Source organism: Equus przewalskii, chromosome 27 (genome assembly GCF_037783145.1).
Source record: "Equus przewalskii isolate Varuska chromosome 27, EquPr2, whole genome shotgun sequence".
In the NCBI taxonomy this organism is placed as follows: Eukaryota; Metazoa; Chordata; class Mammalia; order Perissodactyla; family Equidae; genus Equus; species Equus przewalskii.
In genome coordinates, this window is record NC_091857.1 from 15,422,719 (window position 1) to 15,444,847 (window position 22,129).

General features: G+C 35.3%; 1 protein-coding gene and 1 long non-coding RNA gene across 23 annotated transcripts in view; both read left to right on the top strand.

Annotated features, from left to right (window-relative positions):
* LOC139079894 (uncharacterized) overlaps positions 1 to 22,129 on the top strand; it is a 613,636-nt gene that overhangs the window by 432,701 nt on the left and 158,806 nt on the right. The gene's annotated exons all lie outside the window — the stretch shown is intronic.
* LOC139079896 (uncharacterized) lies at positions 16,935 to 17,954 on the top strand. Its single transcript, XR_011533915.1, has 2 exons — positions 16,935 to 17,100; positions 17,702 to 17,954. It is a non-coding gene; the product is annotated as an uncharacterized lncRNA (long non-coding RNA).

A 22,129-nucleotide genomic window follows, 5' to 3' on the forward strand; every position in this document is an offset into this window, starting at 1 on the left:
ATACCAGTAGGGCTAACAGGTAATGGATCTCCTTGGTGTAGAATCTTAATCTAGAACTAAGAGATGCTCTCTGATAACCAGACCTCTAGGTATAAGAATTTTCTTTCATATTAGAAACATGGTTAGTATGACCTAAAGCTCCAACTTGTTATTACATTTATGAAATTCAGTTCTCTGGCAACTTCTTTTCTTACTCAATTTATTTTCCCTTAAAGCTGAGTTATTTTGCACTAGGGGGGGACTTAAAGGTTTTCTGTGCTCCGGTCACAACTAGAAAATGTAATGAAAATTCATGTAATGAATTTTGCATGTATAAGTGGAAAGAAGTGGGGATGCATTGTTGTTTGAAAACAAGGTTGAGCATATTTTTAAAAATTGCCATAATAAACAGAACCAACATTTGTTAACAAAACACATGCTAAACTACTACCATCTAAACTTCAAATGAAGACAACTGGGTAAAATTAATAAGGTATTTTCTGAGGTCATTTCCAAAAGAAAAAGAGTCAGTCACAAAATCACCAAGTGTGGTGAATGCACCCATTTAAGAGTTTGCCTAAACGCTGACGGGAATTAGAGGAATGGCGGCAAAAAGCATCCTGAATGTAGGTAGAAATAGAGGTACACTCAACTGGTCAAGTGTAGTAGGATTTCTGTTATCCAATGGCTGCCTTAGTGATTGGGGATAGATTAGAAGGCATGTCTTCAAATTATCTCAACGCATCTGCTCAATGGATGAATAGCGGGTGATATGGAAGTTGTCTGGTAAATCCCAAGTGGAAGAGGATATAAGCCAGTGAACCAAGAGAGCAAAGAATGTGAGAGAAACATGTCTGAACCTCATATGTTGTTAAATTCTGAAGCCCTTAGTAATTTCATCTTTTTTTTGTTATGTTTATTATGTATTGTTATTTCTCCTCAAGAACAGACTGTTCTGTGACTTTTCTTTCCTGTCTTCCTATTTTTAAAAATAGTATCTAACACATTTTGTACTTCATCTCAAGGAAAATTTACAAGGTTTCTTTAAATTCTTAACTCAGTGTTTTTCAAGATAGGACAAACCCTTCTGAAGAAAGGAACACAAAGTTCCAGACATATTTGAGGTATGTAAAAACTTCGAAGTACCTGGATACTAAAGAATTGTAGACACAGCTTAGGTAACTGTCCTGAAAATTAGGGAGACCAAATGCTATCTCCTTGTTTAGAAATCCTACCTCTATGATTCCTTCAAGAAAGCGCTTTTCCGAAAAGAGTTTTGACTGTAAGGAGTAAATGAATGAATAAGCATTTTTTATTCAACAAGCTCAACTTTGTTCCACTGCTTCTGTTCCTTTGTTGTTATGATGTGTGCTTCTAATTCATGCAATACCCAACATATTTTCCTTCTGTTGAAGAAATAAGCCTTACTGAAATACTTTCCCTTCTAAACAATGTGACATATATATATTTGAAATTTTCTTGTAGTTAACAGAGATCTATGTGGGAGTGTTGTCTAGAATATTGATAAAAATCTTTCCAAATACCCTCAAGGCAACCTGAACAGGGATGGAGAGTAGTCAGAGCAGAAATAGGACTCTATTTCCCTGCACTGTTTATCAAATTTTTTCAAAATAACAAATAAAAGAGAAAAGAAGCTATAAAAATTATCCAAGTTATATGAGCATGTACTACTCAGTTTACAATTTAAAAAAATGGATATCTGTGGTTTTGATAAATTATTGGTGTCACAAGTCAGCTTCCTTTAAAACTGGTTGGGATTAATTGCGAATCCACCCAATGGATCCCCTCCTACACTAGGGAGAAAGTTCCTCATTGCTACTGCTCTGAGGACAGAAGGACCAGGGTGCGTGGAAGAAACCGGTAAAAGGACCTGTACATATTATGTTTCCCTGACTCGTTCACTCACCTCCTCTTCCTCCCCATAAGTAGTAAATGTGTATTTTAGGGTCTATGTGCAAGAAATATTTAAAAAATTATTATGTGTTGGCCCGATGGCTTAGCGGTTAAGTTCGCATGCTCCACTTCAGTGGCCAGGGGTTCGTGGGTTTGGATCCCAGGTGTGGACCTATGCACTGCTGATCAAGCCATGCTGCGGCAGATGTCCCACATATAAAATAGAGTAAGATAGGCACAGATGTTAGCTCAGGGGCAATCTTCCTCAGCAAAAAGAGGAGGATTGGTGGCAGGTGTTGGCTCAGAGCTAATCTTCCTGAAAAAAAAATTATTATAAGGTCATCTTTTCCAAGGAGTCTTTCATATTTTTCATGGGTTTGTAAATCTAAAACTTTTTTGGAAGGGATATGTGAATTGAGATGACATTATTACGGTTTGGAAATTTTACTTATCTGATTCTTCATCTCAGAATAACAGTGCCCTCAGATCTGAAAATTCCGCTAGTTGTCTCTATTTCTTTTTACCCTACTAGACCTTACGTACATCAGTCAAAGGGCAAACTTCGGATTGTTTTTCCTTTGCTCTTTGTCCTGTTTCACATCTTCAAAGTCCAGTAAATCTGTCACCACATTCCAGGTGCATACAGCCAAGTTTAAGAAATAGAAATGAATTGGGAATTTTTTTTTCCATTTAACAAAATTTGCTTTGAAAGTAGCGGGTAAAATAACCTCAAATCGATCTGTTTACATGAAAATGTGATTTTGCATTTATATGTCACCTTTTTTTCACTAGGGTTAAAGTTGCAAAATTGACATTCTAATCCAATGTGGTAGCTTAATGCTTTTTCAGATGGGGAAACCAAAACCTTGAAGCGATAAGTAGCTGTCTGTAGTTGCACAGTGAACACGGCAGAGACGAAATCAGAAATCAGAGTTTCTAAGTTTCAGTGTATTTTTTCATCTTTTTCTTTTATATGTCAAATTCTCAAATCAGAAATGCTGTGTGCTTTCAAAATTAATTTAGACCTCTCAAAAACACTTGTCCTACGATACTCTTAGGCTTACTTTTCTGAGACTTAAGTGCGTATTTTCAAAAGGTTAAAAATGTTGGAAATGTGAATGAAACAGAAACGCAAATAAAAGCTCCAAACTGGTAGATTTCTTGTTTTGATAAAATCCTCGTGGAAGATTTGGTACAAACTTTAATGTTCTGCCAGCAGACTTTATCCGTTGGGATAGATATATGATGTATTGCTAAATGCTCTTTTATCATGTAATTTGAGATTACCACATGGGAGAGGATAGAATATTTTGTTGATATGTCCTTTGAACATTAATGTATTCAGTGGCTACTCTCAAAGCACCTACCAGATAAAGAAAAGTCTTATCTCTAACTGAGTTTTTAGTCGTGTAATATGTAGTCAGATCAGAAATAGATGAGCAACAAAGTGATTGATTTTGAACCAATGGATAATGAACCAATGGAAAAATGAATGATGACCAAAACTTATAAGCAAAGGCTTTAAAGAAATTGTATTAGATATTATGATTCTATGTTTGATAAATTGTAAAATTCAAATAAAAATGGAAAACATCTCCAGGCCACCAATGATTCAGTTATGCCAAAGTTACTCAGCTGTTTTAAATCCTTATAACACTCCCACTTCTGCAATGTTACATGACAGAGGAACTGTTAATAGGGAAAGAGACACATGGAGAAAAATATTGATTTAAGCGCTATTCATAATATCATCCAATTGGAACCCTTGGAGATCCTCAGCCGTTGGTAAACAGTTAAGCAAATTATAGTACATTCCCAAGGTGAAATTTTATACAGCTACTTAAATTATTAATTAGACAAACAGTAGCATGTGATGAAGTAAAGAACATGAGCTTTGGGAAGGGACAGACCTATGTTTGAATTCTTCTGTCTTCCAGAATGTTCAGAATACAAAGACGTTCTTAGAAGGGCTCTCCAGGATCTTCCTGGTACGGTGTAGACTGCCTGTGTGGCTGGGTGGTGAGAGCCAAATTCAAAAGTGCGCTCTCAGAGAGGCCAGTTTAATTGTGAGAGGTTGTGTGACAAAACACTTCAGAGATGAACTTCAAGATCAGATAGGCCAGGATGAAATTGTAGCCATTTACCAGTGGTATGACATTGCGTATATTACTTAACTTTCTTCGAGCTCAGATTCCATGTGAATAATTTGCAAATAATGATACCACTTACCTCATGGAGTCATTGTGATGATAAAGTAGCATGATGTATACCAGCACAGGACTAGATAGGAAGGGGGTATTGTATACATGGTAATTCTTGGTATTGTTGTTGTTGGGTCATTATACTAATTAAAAAAAAAAATCCTATTCAAAAAGGTTGTATTTGTTCATTTTTGTCTAAATAATTGATTTCCAGTATTACATCGAGGACCCTCTGGAACTGTGCTCCAGTCCAACTGCCTGGCCGTTTTTCCTAATAACATTCGTGCATAAGCCAGCATTTTCCCACTCTCACCTGCTCATTTCCCAAACATTGCATGAATCCCCACCTTGAAGCCTTTCCTCTTTCTCTGCCCTCAGACAAGATGTCTTTTCTCTCTAACTTTGTCTCCTCTAACAGTCTCTCTTATCCTTCAAGGCTCAAGTGGAGCTTCTGTATAGCACTCGATATTTATTGCCTCTCTCCCAGTGTTCTCATAGTACTTTGTATCAGATAGTATACTTCACATTTTCCGTGCATTATAATTTTGTTTGTGTATTAAGCTGTTTGAGCACAGAGGCCATTTACCCCTCATTTTATTAATTCTTTTAGCAACTTAGTCACTTGTACACAGTGGACTCTCACAAAATATATGTCAAATTCAAGTGACTGAAAGCTCTAGAAATAACTTTGTGTAACTCGTGGCACTCTTTTTGACAGATATGTACCATTTGAAATGCCCATTTGACTGTGATTTTTCTAATTTTTACGTATAAAATTTTCATTTATATGAGGTTGGTTCTAAAAAGGCAAAAGGTGTTGGGATACTTGACCCCAAATCACTTTTTTCCCCTTCTCACTTCATTTTAATTAATTGCACAGATATAAGGCTTATGAGTACAGTTAGATGGGTATAAGATCTTTCTGTCTAGGCTAGTTCATGGACACAGCCTTCATGTAATTCACAAGCTCTATCCTTGGCTTGCTTACTACAATCCCTATAATATCTTGGGAAATTTTTACTACTTAAAGATACGGAAAGATAAATGCATTGATTAATATGATATTCTTGGAAGACTTGTGGATCCTCTGGAAAGAAAATAGACTCGAGATTTCAAACATAATGTGTTACCATTCTTTCTTTGGAAAGGAAGACATTTTAGTTCTTTAAAACTGATTAATTATGAAGGTGGTGAGGTTGGGGGAAAGAAAAAGCCAAAACCTGAGCCTAACATGATGTAAGCTGATCTTGAAAGAGTTCCTAATTTTAGTCTAATTAAAATTTTTTTTGAGCAGCCTAGTCTGTGACTTCACCCACTGATAGCTAATATCAATCAAGCCTCAAAAGATAGACGCTCACCGTGTGGATTTTTATTTCTTCATATCTTTATAAACGTATGAACCATTTTTATAGGAATTTACTCACTGAGTGATTGAAAAGATCAATTAAACTGCAAAATCCGATATATATGTAAACTATATGTGTGTATATGTATTTGTATACCTTATATATCTATGTAGATTTTGTCTTTCCCAAAGAATTTATACCCAAATTAATGGCCACTTCCCTCCTAAACTAGAGAATTTGTCTAAACCCTTGGATAAAACATTCTAAAATGTTTCATGATATCCACTTTCTGACAAGGAGTCAGTATATTTGCTAATCCAATCAAAGAATCAAAATGCCTGATTGTAACCTTACAATTTCTAAATATTCCGATTCCTTTCTCTTAGTATTTCATGTTGGATGAATATTACTAAGATCCGACCCTGGATAGAGAAGTGACTGGACTTGCCAGAGTTTGATAAAGAAAACCTGTCAAAATTTAAAACTATCAAGGTCAGAGCAGACTTTCAAAAATTTTTATTCCTGATCATGTGCAGTGGTGAACTTAAAGATAAATCCATCAGTATTTTGCAAGTCAATGTAAGTTCCAGTTATCTTTTATGGTAAATAGAGAAAAAATTGTTTAAATAGTATATATTTTTCTCCAAATAGAAAAGAGACAAATTGGGTCACGTGTAATCCTAACTTGAAAGCATTATTTGATTTAGGAAGGCTCCAGAATATGTGTTAAGAATCTTATCTTATGAACCCCTCTCTTCACCCACCTCCCTACCTTCTCTTCATGTTCACCTTTATGTATCAAAACTGGACTTCTCATCCCTCCCTGAATATATATGTTTATTACTTTCTACTTTGTCAAGGTCCAGACCACTTCTAAATAAGTAAAACTCTTATCATTTCACCATTGAGACTGGTTGATACTTGTGTATCATTACAAACAGAAATATACATGTAAGCAAACAACTAATATAAATAAATGCTGCCTCGATAACTTAAAAAATCAATTATTAGGATTAAAAAGGCTTTGTTAAATAGCAAATATAATTCTTTAGGCTAGTTTAATGGTGATTATATTTAAATACATACTTTTAAAATGTATATTGTGACTCTCAACACCTAGCCCAAAGAAATTGAAACTATTATTATCACACAAGTTTATATGTAATATGCTTAACAAAGGATTTGAAATATTGATGCAATACCGTGTCTTGCTGGTACTTAAGAAAGAGTCAAGCTAATACTAATGGACAAAATAATCCTTTGGCATGATAACAGTGAAATTCACAAATAGATATGGAATATTTGCCAATTTTAGACCATTTTCTCTCAGTCTACCAGTTCAAAAGTAGATAAGAATCCTCAAGACATTGACTGATTCATTGCTTATTACATTTAGTTGTTAGCTGGGCATATTGCACGATATTACCAGTTGGGGAACACCCAAGACAATTATTTTCTGCTAAGAGGCCACTCCCCTATTTTTTCTCAGCTGAAATTGTCATGGGAAGTCTATTTTGTTTGTCTTGTTATGAACAAGAATTTGTGGAACAGTTTCTTGTGTTATTGGTACAAGTGATTTTCTATTAGAGATTATGAAGAGTCCTGGATATTTTAATTTTTACAAAGATAATGTTCATATGTATAAGCGTGTGTGCATATATGCAAATATGTTACAGGTGTTTTGGAAATATTACTCATTTGAATGAATATGTAGACATTACAGGATCACAAGATTCTGCAATACATGTGAATTCAAAGAACTAAAATGTTTATAAGTAGCACTGAAAGCTTCCATTGTGAATTTCCGTATGAAACTGACTTTAATAATGCAGGAGAGAACACAGTGTGGGAGTTGCCTAATTTTAGTCCTATTTTAAAACAATGCAAACTTTGGTTGCTTAATTTTAAATGATATATTTATAAAATTAAGCTGTCTCCATTCAAGAATGTTTTCTACAAGGTTAACTTTCCCCTCTATTCCTCAAGAATATTATCTACTAGACTCTGGTTATTTCTGGATTGGTTGGCTCATATTTGAAAAAGGACAAATTGTTTCTGAACGGTGCTCACCCCCAAAGTGATGAAATTAAAAAACAAAACTTTTGGAATTTTACGTTTCAGGAGCAACAGGATAAGCAGATATATCTTGGTGTTTTTGAAATGATATGCAATAATGCGGACATTTGACCTGGAAAGGACTTAAGATCATTTTTCTGGAGAGGGGAACTAAAGAGGTTATGTGCCTTCCTCTAGATCCCACAGCTAGTTAATAACAAGAGGCGGATCTCCTGCATTTTGGTTAAGTGCTATTTTCTATTACCCTGAAGTTCTTAATCCTCACAACACTAAATATTTCATTATTTATTGCATCACATTCTTAACTGTTCCAGACTGTTTTTTGTAGTCTGTGTACACAGTGATTGACACACAAAACTCAGTCACATGTTTACAAGTGCACGAACCTCAACACCTTTATATGATTTTAATATCTAATGAGGAATGGCTACTACTGTGTGATCACCGTCTGTCATTCAATATAAAGTGAAAGTATGCTTTACTACTATTTATTTTTTTACTCATTTTAGGTAGAGGTAAAATTCCTAACCAAGTTACTGACTGTCAATCCAGGGTAGTTGAAACAGCCACATCTCTGAATAAGACGGCCAAATAATGAAAATAACTTGTTTACTTGTATATTGATTTAACTAAAGAAGGAAAAGGAAGTATATTTGTGATTTGCTTGTGTATTGTTTTTACCAAAATAAAAACTGGATTGAGAAGTTTGCTGGACATATATCATCATTTTCCCAAGGGGAATATCTTTTTGAGGGCCCTAAGGAAGAAACTATGCATTCCAATCAATATGTTGCGCATAGTTTAAATGCCAAGGATACATTTACTCTCCTGGGTTTTTATTTGCCTAAATGTACCTAACTTTTATGGAAAGCGCTTTCCATCAAGCATTGGCTGCACCAGGTTTTGTTTTGGTGAGTCTTAACTTTTACCCCATATGCAGTTCAAAGCTTCTAGGGCAGAGCGAAAGTGGCTACTGCTCTTGGGTTTCTCCTCTAGTGCCAGAACCACCACCCCGAAAGACTGCATGTGGAACATTCCTAATCCGAGTTTGTTTCTCCCAGGACTCTGGCTCCCTGGGGATTTGCCCGCCTAGCTTGATGGAGGTATTCCAGCCCTGCTTTCTTTTGGATAGTATTTCTCCTTCATTTTATCTAAATAGAGGATTATATTAGCTACACATGATTAAACTTGAGATGTGAGTAGGTGCATTTCTGGTCTGGTTTTGTTACCGGTTCTTATGGTCGATGTTTCTGCATGTAACATAGTGTTTTAATGTAACCATCTCTAAATCGCTGCAACTCCTTGGAAAAAGTTTTGAGGAACCCTAAGCAAGTTGTTCGAAACAGGCATTTAAGTGCTTAATTTAATTAGCAACTCAAAAAGTCTATACTGATGAGGATGCAAATAGCCTTTATAAGCATTCATTTCGTGAAATGAACATTTTGTAAAAGCGAATGTGGGGTTTGTAGATCCTTAGGCAAATCTTCACTGTCGGTTGAATTTATTTAAAGAGCTTTTCTGGTCACCTTTGAACCTCAATGATTTCTCCAGATGTACAGAAGTGAACAATGTAAAAATCTTGCTGTTTCAGCAGAACTGATTCCAGCTGGCTGGGAACTGGATCTGCAAGTCATTGGTTACAGCTGTGTTTCGATTTATGTGATGGTTGAAAAAATAAATTACCCGATTAGATGGCTAGAAAGAGGACTCTTTGTTTAGCCCTTGTGTGGGGACTGAAAGTGTTTATGGTGCTGTTTTCTACGCAGTCTTTGCAATGTAAGCTGGACAAATAGACTTATTCAGTGCTCCTAAGAAATGTTGCATATTCAGCTTTAATTCTTTGCTAAAGAAACTGTATTTTTTTTATAACGCTGTCATCCAGCAAATGTTTTAAAGGTCGAGCATTTAAGAGAAGCATAAGTTTTCTGTCCTACTGAGCACTGAATTTAGTAATTGAAAAGCTGTTTTCTTTTGTTTAATGTGTACTTTAAAACATCTCCTTGTCAGGCACAGGAATGGAAATATGTTTCTCTTAAATTCAAAGCTTTATAATAGCAAAATATCTGAACATAAATTCTAACTTAACCCTTTTCTCTAATGAGTTATGGCTCTTGCCACATCGGAGAAAATAAATTAATTGCTAAAGAAAGAAATATAAGCAAGCATTACTGCAAAAAATTGCCATGCCTGTGGGCCACGTAGGCGATGAGAGTTTGCCGTTTGTGAATATTTTCTTTGGTATCTAAGTAAAGTTTACAGATAGAGTAGGAAGAATCTGAAACACCGTGGAACTTTTTAGGTTAGTAAAAGTCAAAATGCTTGTAACTGTACAGTGTCTTACAACATACCCTCCCAAGAGGATTAATATAACGTTACATTGTATGAAGATTTTTTTAAAAAAAAATTTCCGAGGTGGCTTGAGTCCTTTAGTTCCTTTGTTATAAAGCTATCAGGAGTGCTAGGTTTTTGCAGCTCAACCAGTTCCACTGAGGCATTAAAAAAAATGAATGGCTAGGTGGCTCTGGAAAAGAAGGCTACAATAATGTGTTTTCATTTTTATTTTCTCAGACTCTGATTTGTAAATGAATTCAACATTTTCTTGAAAGTTTTTTTTCCAATGCTGTGTAACATCCTGAAAAGGGACAGAATTCTCAAGTGAACTTGAAAATAAGGCCAAACACTTAATCAGGTGTTACAATGTCCACCAAACTCAATAGGGATTCAGTGTGGGGAATACTCACATATGTATCATTTTTTCTAAGAAAATAGACCATTCTTTATTCATTTCCTTTCATAGGCTGAGATATGTATTATGGAGTTTAAGTGATGCAGAATGAAAAACCATAATTATCCAAAAGAAAACAAAGGTGAGATTGATCTGTCTTGAATTGGCTGACAGTTTTGCTGTGTCAGGCTATTTCCTTGATCAATGAAAGCATACCGTCTAACCCTTAGCAAATCAGTGCAATTGATTGGAAAGGATGGGAACAAAGCATGGGAATGCAGGATGCACTTGAACTTCCCTGTTCAGAAATATTTAAATGATGTTTATAACGCTTAGAAGCATATTCCTTTACTCCCATGTCATGGAAGCTTCTTCAGCCTGCATTGAAATCCTATGTAACAAAGTTTGAGAGTTTGCTGTAGCGACATTCTTCCTGAAAGAATATGTTTTGAAAAGTTAAGCTTGTCTCATAGTATTTAAACTTCTAAAAGTGCATTAATCCAGTAACAATTTCTATCACCGGGCATAGAGGTAGCAAAGTGAAAATTCAATCTTGAAAAGAACATGTATGATTGTATGATATCAAGTTTCCAAAATATACATTATTTTAATAGGAAAAGATTAAGAGAGAAAGTAAAGTATCTATAAAGAGAGAATGCTTTTTTATTTAAAATAATTTACTGTATCATTTGTGCTCCACTTCCTACCTGTCATGATCAATGGATAATGTATTGTCTTGGTAATAAAAAACCCTAGAATTTTAGCATATTTTTTCATATTGAAGAAAACTCTAACAATCTAGAATAGAAATGAACAATCAGAATAATATCTATCGATATCTTTATTCCACCTCACTTAAGCAGCCTTTCAAAATGAGTATTTTTAAGAACCAAAAAATATGTTTTTAAAGTTTTTCATAGTTGATAGAGATTTTTAAAACTATCATTCCCCTGATTTTTTTATATCTTTTTTTATTACAAATTTCTAAGATCCACTTAAGGAGGTTTTATAAGCTGACATATTTTATCCTGACATTTTAAATGCACTATTAAAGCTAAAATATGTCTATTCAATCAATGAATCCTAATTTTTTTATCCATATAGGCTAATTTTTGCAAGTAGTTATGCAAGGAAACTGTGCATTCTTCTCCTTAGCACATATACCATAACAGTTATACACATTTTTCTAAATCTTAGAAAATTACTACCTCCCTAGTTGTAAAATGAAAATATTTTGTATATTGTTTCAGATAAATGAAAATTTAAATGTAAGTAGGATAATCCCCCCAAAAATCTAGTCTAACATTTTTATATTGTGAAATGATAACATTTTTGAGATTCAGTTATTAAGTGAAATATCACAGGGACAGAGGAAAAAGACAGATCATTAGTCTTTATGGGGATAAATGCTACTGGACTACGAGGATTCCATGAGACAATTCTGTATACAAATATCTCAATAGTATGTAGTAAGGACCAATATGTGTTTCCAGTTTTACTCCCCTTCCATTGCACAAAAGTTTAGAGCTGAATTCGGCCTTGGTGATTAACTTACTCCTCCCTCCTAACAGTACAGAGGAGAGAGTTAAATGACTTATCTAAGACCATAAACTTTTTTATTTACTGAACAGGTACTAGAACCACTTTCCTGACTCCTACATCAGTTCTCGTCCCCCTTCTCAACTTTGTTTCAAAGTGATGTATATAATACCATAGTGAAAATAGTATTCTTCTATAATTGTTAGCTAAAACATAAATTATTGCTCCTTTGCCACAATATGCAAGCTCTAAGGATGACAGTGATTCTAAAATCACTTGATATCATTTAAATCCTTTCCATTTATGTCCTGTTAAAAAGCCAAGACTAGTTCTTTTCTCTTTCACCTGTTAGGAAGTGTCAACATAGCAGAAACATCCCTTTTTTGATTATTAGTATGCATAATGCTAATGCTAACTCTTGAAAAATGCTTTTCCAGATTTAAATATAATTTGATGTGCCATAACATTTCATGGTGTCTAAACTGGCCCTCATTATCTCACCCTTTTCTCCTGAAAGCGAAACATTCCACCAGCATCCTCAAGACCTATTCGTTCGTATGTGTGCCTGTGCAACAGTGGCCCTTATTGTCACTTTCCCCTCAAGACCTCCCTCAAGTTCACGTTCTTGCTCTAATTACCCCGTCTCAGACTTGCTCTCCTCAAGTCTCATCTCTCTGGTGAGGCTTGGAATGCAATCCCCTTGTGGATATTGATGACAGACTGGATTGGCAAGTGGGATGCACACTTGAGGAAAGCAAAGCAGGGAGGGGAAGAGGTCAGGAAAAAGGAGGGAGGGTGGGAGTGAGAGAGACTGCCAAAGAGAGTTACAATCATATACATTTCCTAAATAGAAGAGTGAACGTTAGCTTTCACATGCTAGAGTCTAAAGGATCTTCCCAGAAAGGAAGAGAAATCTATGTGATACTTCTTTTTCCAGGTTAGTTGTGATGCTTTCTACTTACATATCAAAAGAAAGAGAGAGAGAAAAGGAATTTCAGGTTGACAAATAAACCTTTTGCATCCCAGTCAAAGAATATCTGAGTTAAACACTGAATCATCCTTCAGCCCAAACACTAAACTTCTAAAAGAAAATATAGCTCAGGTGTTTTTCCTGGTTAAAAACCAGCTGGATTCTTTACCATGAAATTTTTTAAGCAATAACTCATATACAATTATATTTTACTTTATTTTCATTTTGCTTAGGATAATTAGTTCCAGAATTTGATTTGTAACTTGGAATTATCTTAACAAGATCTACAAACACACACCTTCTGGTTTTTTCCTTAGTGTTTTATTTGATAGACAATTCCCATCCAGATAATACGTATCCATTGGCATTTGATTTTTGTCTCCCCTGCCCTTTAATTGTTCTTCCGTTTTTCTTTACAAAAAAAAAAAGAAAAAGTCCAAAACAAAAGTTGTTGGTGCTCTTAACTGCTATTCTTTCCTTATATGACTAGGATTTTTAAAAATTGCTTTTTCTCTGGATTTTTGCTACTTACACTATTACATGCCTTCTTTATTGAAAACAGGAATATGTGATATGTGCTGTTTGACGCTAAAAAGAGCATGACTGTCATTTCTGGAAAGCTTAGACAAATAAGCATCTCTCAGATTTATCCGGAGATTTAGGCCTCAGTATTTTTTGTGTCTTCTGATAGTTTTGTTATTAACAACCTTAAAAGTTAATTTCTGTATAACGCTCACCCTTAAGTAGTCTTGCATATTTCAAAACTATTGGTAGATAAAAGCACTAGATGCTCCTTAGTCAAATGAAATTCTCTTATTTTAGATCCTCAAATACATCAACATAGATTCATTCTCTTAAAAGAGACTGGAATGAAAGTATTGAGATCCAATGATCAGTTATGCTATAAACTTCTCACAAAGACAGAGTAAGTCAGCACTGTCCAATAAAACTTTCCACAAGGTTGGAAATATTTTATAGTTGTGTTGTTCAAAATGGTAACCACCAGCTACGTATGCTGTTACATACGTTTGAAATATGGCTAGAGCAACAGAGGAACGCAATTTCTACTTTTGTTTAATTTTAATTATAATTTTCACAGCTACATGTGGTTGGTCGCACCTTCTTGGAGAGTGTACGTTAAGCAAAACAGAGAAAACATTATGCAAGTAATAAAAAACCAATATATTCTGCACATCCACAAATTTTGAGTTAAAGTTTGAACTGTAGATCGTTTTTTGTCCTCCCCCTTACCCTAAACCTCACCAATGTTTTTAAATACAACTCCCATAATAACACTGATTTCAAATGGCCTTTATGAGAAATAAAACATCCCTGCCTTAGTAGTAAAGTAGAGGACAGTTGTATTAAAGAATTTCAGAGTAGTTCCTTCTTCCTTTTACTTAACTTATCGTTTGCTATACATTCAGATCTATCTTAGCAATTTTTTAAGTTAGAACAAAACTCGAGTAACATATAAAACTAATTGATCTAGCAAGACCATACTTTCATTGCATCACTTAAATATGAAACAGAATGAAATTTTACTTTGTAAATACTTTAGCCATAGTCAAAATCTTATTTAGGGATAGTTCAGTATTGGTGATTAGAAGTTTAGAATCAGAAGAGACCTTAAACCCCTATCTATGATAGTCGTAATTGAACTGATTGATTACAACATCTTCCTTCAAATAAAGATTGATTTACTCAAGTCTGCATTCCCATTGGCCCTAACAGTGGTCTTGACAGAAGCCTGGACACTGGAAACTGGCTAACCCCTGTCTAGACATAAATATTTTAAATGCCTGGCCATTCAGTTATAATAATTATTTTTCTTCAAACCTTCATTGCTCTTGATTTTTTTAACCTCCTTGGTTAATGTTTTTATGCGTTTTGTAACGTGATGTGCGTGTGTGTCTCTGTATGTAATGAAATGAGTTAGCATAGACTAGGAAAAAAAGTTGTGTTTGCATCTGTTGTTTCTGATTCTCAGGGCGGGGAGTGAGGTGCTCATGCACAGTCCACAGAGCTAAGATATCAGTAGGCCGTTTGCTGTAAGCGCATGTTCAATTATTAAAATAGTCGACATTTTATGTCTCATAGCCATAGCAAGGTCATGACATTAATTTATCCAGAGTACTGTGGGCAAATGTCTAGAAAAAAAAGTAGCATAAAGGACACAGATGCTGGAGAGCTAAAAAGGAAAAAAAGAAAAAGAAAAAGATGAGTCTGAGCAAAAAGACTTTGAGGTGACCAGTTTAATAAACGTAGAACAGGAAGAAGTCAGCAGGCGCCTCACTGTTACCGACAATAAGTATTTTCAGCTCTGCTGTGCATGCGTTAAATTCTGTGATAGTTTTTCATTAAATTCTAAGCTGGAACACGATTCCTGAATCTTAGGTTTCTGAAGTCTAATTTTGTATTTTATTTGTTGCTTCACTGCTCCGTGGTTCTTTGCTCTTTCCTCTCTGCGCCTTTCTTCCTCTTCTTCATCATCCCCCTCCCTCTTCCCATTTCCCCGTTTCCTTTCCTCCCTCTCCTTCCTGCCTTTCTCTCTCTGCTGAGAGTGTATACTTAATTCCATGCTTCCTTCGGGTACCCACTTTTTTTATTTGTGGGGTTTTTTTCCACTCCTGAGTTTTTTTTCTTTGCCTTTTTCTTTCAAATCAGGAGCCTGTAGGAGCTGATTTTAGAGCTACATATCCTCCTGCACATGCTTCTTTCTCTTTATGGGTTGTGTGAGGTTTTCTTTGGAACCTCTGCGAATGGTTGTCCTTCGCGTTCGTTGCCACAGATCTGGTGCCAAACTGCTACCTTAGTTGGTCCTGCAGTGCTGCAGTGCATGCTGGGATCTGTCTGTGTGAGTAAACTGAAATTTCTCCAGCAGCAGACAGCATTAGAGTTGGCTTGAGAATTGCTGTGCTTCTCCTCCCTTAGTATGTATCTCTTGGATGCTGCAGAGTCACCAATGGCTAGCTCTGTCTGGCAAGTAATTCAGAAATACTGCTCATGGAGAAAGGAAAGGTAGGCAGTGTACCACATTCCGTCATTAAAGGGGACAATTGAAGAACAAAGGAACTGGATAAATACTTATATACTGCTTTTATGTTGTGAAACACTGTAGCACAGACACGGCTGTGTTCGGCCAAATATTTTATTTCCTTTTGTAACAATGCACACAGATTTTTTTCACATATGTACACAAATCCGTATTTTATGTAAACATATATTCAATCTTCAATATTGATATCCTGAAAACATTTCTTAATCTCGAAGACTTTTACATATTCATCAACATACAGCTATTTGTTATTATTTTTAAAAGTTCTAAGTCAAAAAAATAAAAAATATAATAATATCCCATTGGCTGATTTCATTCCAGCAACTTAGGATTTCAACACAGTTTAAATCATATTGATGATTCACTTCCTGGCAGATCTTATAATTCCTATGAAATGAGAGCACAGCTAATAAAAATATTAAGCAATTATTTTTATTAAAATCAAAGGTTTTTTTATTATTAAAAAGGAATGATTGATCGGTACAGATCGGTCTCACTCATGTGTCTCTTGGGCTGTTTGGGGGCCTCGTAGGGAAGTGGTGACACTCCTTTTGCTCTTTCTTCAGATGGGGGGAAAAAAATGAAGGCGTAGAATAAAGTGTGGGACTGTTAAATTGCTGGCGTTATTTCTCTCTCTCACGTGGGAGCCTGGCTGCCTGCTTCCTGAGGTGGTGGATCCAGGATGAGACTGTGTGGGAGCCTGCTTCCACAAGTGTATTTGGAGATCTGTCTTATTGATTGGGGGGAAAGGGGTGGGAGTCGGAGTGTGAGGGGAGGGGAGGACCAACTGACTACTGGCTCATTGAAGCACAAGACATTTTCTTCTGGAAAGATGTCAAACAACTGAGACCTAGCCACAGAGGAAGTAGGAAGGTAGAAAAATAAGGAGACTGTGGAAGAAATGAAGGCATTTCTTATGAGAGCCTTGGAGCTTTTCCTTTTCACCCCTTTTCTTTTTCTTTCTTTCTTTTTTTTTTTTCTTCCATCATCTGACCTGCAAAGGCTAGAGTGACAGCGTCATGCAAATGCTGCAGTCCCGCAGGTCTGGGAGAGGGTGGATGCTAGACTGTGAGTTAATGTTAATGATGAGCGCAGTGAAAATACCAGCCGCTGCCACCCCCTGCACACAGAAGCGCTCTGAGTCAGCATCAGATGCTTTGCCTCGCCTCTCGCTGGGTGTCTGTATGCCTGTGCGCGCGCGTGCTCGCTCGGGCATCCGTGTCTAGCCGAGGGGAGGGGGTGGCGTGTGAGTGCGTGGAGGGTAAAAGCCAGTCAGTCAGTGAGAAGCAAAGGTACGTTGGAGAGCAACTAAAATCTGACTGATTTCCATCTTTGGAGCATCAGATGTATTCCCTAAGGAGGATGGGTCTCCGTGATGGGGGTGGTATAATTATGTTAATGTCATATTTATGGAGGGGTGAGATTTTTCATTCTAATAATTGGTTGAATGCTATGGTCAAAAATTGTAAAGCCATATTCAGTTTTAAGGAAAAGCATGGACTTATATCTAAAGACTGTTTTGCTTTTTGTGAGTGCTGCTTTTTTGTTTTATTTTTTTTTAACTATTTACTATTTTAAGCCATAACTGATTCAGTATGGAAAATCAAATGATAAAACAGAAAGAGATCTTATATAATGATGCATTACATCATGGAGCAGAATATTTAAAGTCTTACAAGGCAAAGTAAAGATCTGGACAGGGGGTGGGGGGTAGTGGTTGGAAAGGGGTGTGGTACTAGGGTGGAGGAGGGGGGGGGGCCAGTTAGCAAATATTTTGTTCCGCCTAGCTTTCCTTGCAGCTGACTTGGAAATGGATGATTCACCTGTTTTACAGGAAAACATTCTAATTCTTTCCGTTTTGTTTTTTTTTTTCCTCCTCTTTTCCCTTTTAAGATCAACCACTTCAGAAGAACCAGATTGCACTTCCGTGACCAGGACTTATGTTATGGCTGGTCCGATTGTTTTTCCCTGCGTTCTGTGCTACTAAACCTTGGATCATTCTTAAAATACAAATTCTGTTCTCGAACCACAAACAAGGCTAAAAGATCGGAGGAAATTCAGTGAATATACAGGCTTGGGATTGGGTATTTTCAAAAGTATTGAGCTTTATAATGCAGTTATTTAAGAAATAGAATCATTTTTTTTCTTATCCTGTTGCCAGCGTTTGAAGTTACATGTTTATTAAGTGGCATTGCTCAACTAGCTAGAGTATGCATGGAAATATTTGCTGTCTGAATAGTTTGGAGATTCAAAGAGAAAAATCAAGCTTCGGAGGTATTAAATTATGACATGCAAAAAAGTTTTTGTTTGATTCTTAACTGCAACAGTCTATATTTAAATCAGATTTAAAGTGTTATATGCCCTGGGCCCACCTTAACAGTTGTGCTGTATAGAAGTGGAATGGGAAACAAAATTTCAGTTAGGGTCCCATTAACTGGCATATAATCCTTCTTTAATGTAATAGAGGCTATGGTGTCGCTGTACAAATCTGCTAGAAACAGATTTTAACCCATTTTTAGTCTCTTTCCTTGGATCTAATGGAATGACTCTTAACTGTTCATTGTCTGCATTGTTTCTCATATTCTTCATTATTTTAAGGTCTGGAATTAGTCTATCAATGGTCGTCGTGAACATTTAGCTCATCCTAACTTTTATATATCATGTAGATTTCTACGTGTGTATTTTCATTGGTATTTAGAGGAAAAAGTTTGAGTGGACCCAGCTGTAATTTCTAAGCTAGCCATGTTGCTGGAAGAAGAATTCTACCGCATCTAATCGGACTTTTCCTAGTCCCTGAGACCCTAACTTGTGAGGTATTTTGGTAACATCACAAGTCAGGCTCTTGGGACCTAGGCGGAGGGGAACCAGCAGCTTTGGACCTTATTGATTGTCTGCAGTTACCACCAGAACAAAAGAACATACATAGATTCTGCCTAGGAGAAAAGAACAATGCTCTTCTTTATAATCAGCAATGTTTTCACCATGACCCACCCCCAAAAATACTATTTTCAGAACTGTACTCTAAAGTGATTACAGAGTTGCACTGAAATAGCATTTGTGTTGTATTATACCGACCATATAAAAGCAACATGAGATATCTGTGTAAGAAGCAAAATTAAAATACAAGTGTTTTAAAAATGCTTCTCTTGGTGTATTTTAAGGTGGCTAGTCTAAGAGAATAAACACCTTTTTAGTTCATAATGAAGAGAGTGGTTTATATTTATAACTTTTTTCATATGCATAGAAATATATACATTAGCTACTTAAATAAATCCTGTATATCTCCACATAACTATGGCTCTAATCAGCTTGAGGCCTAGAAAGAAAATGATTTACAATCTTCTTTCCTGACCCTATGAGATTTTACTGCTGATTTAGGAAGAATGCTAATTTATACTTGGTATTTATTGCCAGAGTTTTCCTTAGTCTTTTAACCAAATGCTTTATATGTCTTATTATAAGACATTCTCTTGTGATGAATTCAACAGTGAGAGTTAGCAATAATTAGCAAAACTATGGTACCTTTTAGCTTTTACATTTTGCTTTATATATGTCACGGGCCTATGTGAGATAATTCAGGGAACACCACCTATGAAGTCAGACTCTCTAGTTCATCTGTCAACTGAATCTGAGCTGCACAGTTTCAGTTTTACGAGAATTGTTTTATAATACGTAACTATTCCAACTATTACTAACGTGTCATATTTGAACATTATTAGCCGTTGCCACATCAAATATGTATTTTTTGGAAATAGAATCAATATATTAAATCTATTTAAAATTTGCAATAATGTTGCAGATATTAAGATTCAAAATGGAGATGAGAGATTTTCCATAATAGAAGAAACAAAGCGATTTCATTCTTTTAACTCTATTGCTTGACACGGGTACTATAAATTAAATGTATCTTCTGCACTGGAAAAATAAATTTGTGAATGTATTTTAGAATACTGTATGCAGTCTTTGTTCATATTTTCATTGGATTTGTTACAATTACTTGTGATTTGAAATATCACAGAATCCAAATCATTCGTTAGTTATATTTCCTAAAAAATTGATATTACGATATTGTAAACATAGTCTCCATCTAAATAAGGCACATAGAATATGTTTAAGCATGTATCCATACTGTACCCATTCAGATCCTTTATTTAGATCACCTATGTCATTTATCTAGAATCTCTGAAATTTTAAATGTGTGTATGTGTGTGTATAAACACGTATTTTAAAACTCTAAATGAAAAGAGGTAATATAAACAGTAAAGATTTGGGTAGTATTTACCTTTTACTTCTTTTAATCTCATTCTCATTGTAATTAAATATTTTTAAAAGCATAAGTTTCTAAATACAAAGAACTCTATGTATGTGTATCTACAAGTACACAGAACTTGATTATATTTTATAGCAATGTTTACACAATGGATCAGAAACTACTTCTTATATAAAATAGTCTCACATACAAGTGTATGTTTAGAGACACCTGTTTTAACATAATCATACATAATATGTATAAAATGTCCCATCAATTTAGTTACAAAATAATCGAAAGGATAGATGTTTGTTGGCTATAGTGATATCAGATATGTTATTTCAAATGCAATATTTTGATTTTGTGTTGTCATATTTATGAACCACACTATATATCAACTTCTATTTCATATAAGAAAGGTACCAAAGCTGAATTTAGAATGCAATGATGTTTATTTTCCTCATAAACGTAAATAAAATATATATTTTTTGCTAATCATCATACATTCTTTGAACCTTCTCTATGTAACCTGGCTATGTATAAACTCTCTTTTCTGAGAGAATCATTAAAACAGCTTTTCTCCCACTCCACAGAGGTGAGTAGAGATATAAGTGGGTGACTTTGTTTATATAAACTACTTTATGCTGTATATGAATAGATGGAGGCCACTTTTCCTGCATTTCTATCTTAGCTGTCACAGGATAATATTGTTTTAGGGCTCTATAATATGGTTTGGAAAATCAGATCATACTGAGCTTAAAATAAAAGGAAGGGTCTACAACAAAGAGCGAGAAAATCATGTGTGTTGCATACAAAAAAAGCAGTGATATTAACAATTCGATGGCTTCCTGGTTGGGAGACCAGCCTGAGCCAGACGCATATATTAAGTGCTGTCTGCTGCCTCTTCGAGCTTGCTCAATGCGGTGGAAATGAGAAATCACCTCCTCTCTGACACCAGCTTATTTTTACATGTTAATTTTGAAAGAGCAAATCACTGTTTTACATAAATATACAAACCCCAGCTTGGTTCTTTTCTTTTCTCACATTGTGTGCTAATTTACTATGAACTTCATAAGTTCTCTTTTTTAAAAAAATATCATCACTTACCTTAAACATCTATCAAAGACCAATGAAGTATTAGTTTCTCTTTTGTCTCTTTTGTATTGCTCTGTTAATATTGTGAAACACATGCTTTTAACTTTTAATCTCTGTAAGGAAAACATCAATTTTCCAAAATGGCATTTTTTAAAGCCTTTTAGGATCCATCAAGGAAGCCACTTCTGGAATTTTGCCAAATCTAAATATGATTGTATTTCATTTCAGGGTTCATAGGATCAATATCTTTCTTGCTATAAAAGTCCTTAACACTTTAATGTTCCAATGACACTATGGAAGACGTGTAGAGATATTCTTAAATCATTTAAGCATTAGGCTGCATTAATAATGTCTAGAATAGGTATACGTGTCTCAGGGGAATTACAGTACAAGCTAATTACTAATGAAATTAGAAAAGGTATACACTACCTTAATTCCTCTTCAAATGGACATGCTGGTACACATGCCTAGGCTTGGTGGAATTCACCTGATAAATATGTAAACGGTTTTGCAAGCTGTCATGTTTGGATGAGTTGCGAGAAAAGCAGGACATAAAGGGTTAGCTAACGCCCAAATTTTCTTGCCATTTACACATGCAGTGCAGCCTACATTTCAGAAGGCAGCAAGTGCAGGCATCATTTTGATTACTTGGATTCTTTTGTTTAATTTCTTACTAGACATTTAACTTAGCACTCAAATCCCACCGCTCTCTTCGTGACTGTATTTGGAAAAGGAAAACAAAATTCCTAACCTAGAGAAGTTTTAAGAAATCCTGGGCATTTGTAAGCATTTGAAAAACAGACTTTTTGGTGGAGCTCTGCAAATACACATTCAGTATGCAGGTGCTATTATGATCTGTCATCTTGGTATCTAGTTTTCTGATCGGTCAGTGACCAATTACACAGAGGCATCTATATATATAAATATATATATATGTATATGTTTTTTCCTTTATATATCTTCATTTACAAAAAATT